Source organism: Nanorana parkeri, unplaced genomic scaffold (genome assembly GCF_000935625.1).
Source record: "Nanorana parkeri isolate BGI_ZX_2015 unplaced genomic scaffold, ASM93562v1 scaffold2068, whole genome shotgun sequence".
NCBI classification, from domain to species: Eukaryota; Metazoa; Chordata; class Amphibia; order Anura; family Dicroglossidae; genus Nanorana; species Nanorana parkeri.
In genome coordinates, this window is record NW_017308336.1 from 64,797 (window position 1) to 68,512 (window position 3,716).

Sequence of the window (3,716 nt, forward strand, 5' to 3'; positions counted from 1 at the left end):
GGGCACTTCCCTTCAGGCTCTCGGCAGCCCGCAGGATTTTAACCAAGATTTGGGCAGAATAAATATAATTTTGGTGCCTCCGGGGCGATTGTCTAATTCCGTATCTAGACGATATCCTTATTTATGGCCCTTCAGAGAGGGAAGTCTTAACCTAAAAAAGGTCAAAGAGTTGCTGGAATATCTGGGCTGGATTGTAGATCTGGAAAAGTCATTGATCACCCCGGCCGAGTCGGTAGTCTTCCTAGGCTACAGGGTGAACTCGGTGGCGGGAAAGTTATTTCTGACAGAAAATCCTCAAACTTCTAGAGTTGACTCAGGCCACCCTTTCCAGAAGTTGTTTGACTTTAAGGGACATCATGAGACTATTAGGAGTCATGACCGCTTCAATTCCAGCTCTGAACTTAACTTAGTTCCATTCCAGATGTTCCTATTGTCACAGTGGGACAGGAAAAGGGAATCTTTGGAGCAGAAAGATCGCCTTCCGGAAAATGTTTGAGAGTCTCGCAGCTGGTTTTTGTGGCTAGAGAGGATGTTGGAGGGAAAGCAATGGGGTCAAACAGATCCTGCTCATGTCACCACGGATGCAAGTGCTTGGGGCTGGGGAGCTCATACGTTAGAACTACATGCTCAGGCACCTTGGCCTCAAGACCTAGTAAATGCCTCTTCAAATTTGAGTGAACTGTCAGCAGTGAAAGAGGGTTGCAGGCTTTCCAGGAAAGCCTGGTGGGGAAGGAGGTGCAGGTGTTTTCGGACAATTCCACCATGGTGGCTTACCTAAACCACCAAGGGGGAACCAGATCCCCAGCACAGCTGCAAACAGCGGAGGATATTTTTCTCTGGGCAGTCTCGGAAAAGTTCACTTTCGGCAGTCCACATAAGGGGAGTGTGCAACGATACTGCAGATTTTCTGAGCAGCAGGCCTATTCATCAGAACGAGTGGGAACTTCATCAGCAAGTGTTCGCACAGATAGTCGACTTGTGGGGACAGCCGGAAGTGGACTTGTTCGGGAGAAGATTCAACCGAAAGGTACCAGTCTTGATTTCCCTATACAGGGAGACGGGTTCCAGAGGGGTGGATGCACTGGCTCAGAGCTGGGATTTCAGTCTGGGGTATGCATTTCCTCCTCTGGTTCTACTGCCTCGTGTTCTGCAAAAACTGATCACTTTGTACCCTTGTTCTGGTGGCACCATGGTGGCCCAAGAGAACATGGTTCTCGGAACTTCAGGTTCGGTCCATCCTCCCTCCGTGGGTTCTGCCTTTGTGGGGGGGATCTGTTGTCTCAGGGGCCGGTCTTACATCCAAACCTGTTTTTTTTTGCAATTGACGGCCTGGCTCTTGAAAAGAGGATCCTGCAAGTAAAGGGGTGTTCTGAGAAAGTTATTGACACCCTTCTCTCTAGCAGGAAGATGGTTACAAGGCAGATTTACAGTAGAATCTTGGGGGGGGGGGGGCCCTCTGGGGGAAGACAAGGGAAAGGAAAATCTACAGTAAAGTCTGGAGTTTTTCCTCATGGTGTAAACACAGGAATGTTATTTTTTTTTCCTATTAACTTAGATTTTTTACAGGAGGGGCTGGACAAGAACTGAGCTTCTAGCATGCTAAAAGTTCAACAATCGGCTCTTTCTGTATTTTTGGAATTGAAATTGCTGGAAGATGCGTTGGTGAAAAGATTTTTGTTAGCTGTAGAACTTAGTTGTCCCCTACAGGATAAGATGTTCCCTCCGTCAGATTTGTCTTTGGTGTTAGGAGGCCTATCAAAATCCCCTTTTGAGCCGATTGACAAAATCTCTGTAAAGTGGTTATAGTTAAAAATGGCTTTTCTGTTGGCAATTACTTCGGCTAGAAGAATAGGGGATCTGCAGGCAATTTCTATCAAAGATCCTTATTTGATTATATTGCCGGATAGAGTTTTTCTAAAACCTGATCCTTTGTATTTGCCAAAGGTAGCTTCTCAGTATCATAGATCTCAGGAGATTATTCTTCCCTTTTTCTGTGATAACCCTAAGGATCCTAGAGCGGAGGTTTTTCATATGTTAGACATTAGAAGATGTTTAATCAAATATTTGGAGATGTCTAGGTCATTCAAAAAATCCAGCAACTTTTTGTCTTGTTTTCCAATGCCAGAAAAGGATTACAGGCATCAAAAGCCTCCATAGCCAGATGGATTAGGGAGGTGATAGTATTTATCGATCAGAAGGTCAGGAAGTTCCTAGCTCTATTAAAGCTCATTCTAACAGATCACTAGCTACATGCTGGGCAGAAAAAGCTGGGGCATCGGTGGACCAGATTTGCAAGGCCGCCGTCTGGTCCTGTCAAGATACCTTTGTGAGACATTACCAAGTTGAAATGTTGTCACATGATCTCACTTTTTCGTCAAAGTGCTTCAAGCAGTTGTCCCTCCCTAAGGATGTAGGCTTGCATGGTGTGTGCTTGATTATCCTCTCAGTTTGCTGGCGTGCAAGATGATTGGAGAAATGATCCGTTATAACTTACCAATAATGGAATTTCTATGAATCTTCCAGGACAGCAAGCCTTCTTCCCACCCTGGTTTTTGTGTATGCATCTAGATATTCATGGTTGAGTTTTTTTCTCTCGTGCACTGGTCGAGGTAGTATACTTTCATCTTAACTGAGGAATGAGGGGTTGGGAGGGTATTTAACTGCTTTCTTAATTGTGCTTTCTGTAGAAGGAGGAGCCAATCATCTACCAGGTTGCTGTCCTGGAAGATTTATAGAAATCCCGTTATCGGTAAGTTATAACGGAACATTTCTGTTTATAGTTAAGATACATGAATGCATTTTTAAGATTTAACTCCTGAGTTAAAGTTTAAGGGAACCTCACAGCCCTTTGTCAATCTAAATAACAAATTTGTAACATGGTACCAATTAGCGATGCACCGATATCGGAATCAGTGCCAATACTGGGCATCTTTATAAGTACATGTGAAAAAGCCCCAAAACTAAGCATTGTAAATGTTTAAACATAAGTGGCTGCTGTAAGGTCCCGCACTTGCTTGGGACCTTGCGGCGCTGCTTACAACACCTGCCGTACATCTACCCCTCCTTCCTGTGGATCCCTGCTGCCTGCCTTCGGCCTGGGGAGACGCTGCACACCCTCCTAACACCCTGTACAGCTCTCCTAAGACCCGCCACAGCCCACCTGTGAGCCAACACAGCCTCCTCAGCCCACACATAAGGCTGCCACCTCGGAGCAACTGAGTATGTAACTATTTTCTGCATTGCTTTATAATGCGTTGCTGGGATTTATCGTCCTCTATAGCCTTTGCCATTCTGCATTGATGTATAATGTATTGCTGGGATTTGTTGTACTTCTGCAGCTTGGAGTCAGTGGCAGAACTACCGAGGTCACAGCGGTTGCATGACACTCCACCACTGTCTTAAAATCATTAGTCTGTATTATTTTAGAAAAACTGTCACATGACACTAAAAAAAATAAAGGTATCCGCGAGTACTTGAGGAAAATTATCCATACTTGTACTCGGTCTGGAAAAAATACTATTGTTTCATCCCCAGTACCAATACATCATATAAATGGGGGGGGGATAAAATATCCCAATGACAGACTGGAAAACATGGGGAAAAGCTTAACCATTTACTTTGCTTTCTATCAAGATCTTTTTCTGCTAGCAAGTTTTATCAGTACTTTATAGCCAAGTGTGCAGTTATCTGGATCGGCCCTGGAAGCCATACCTAGA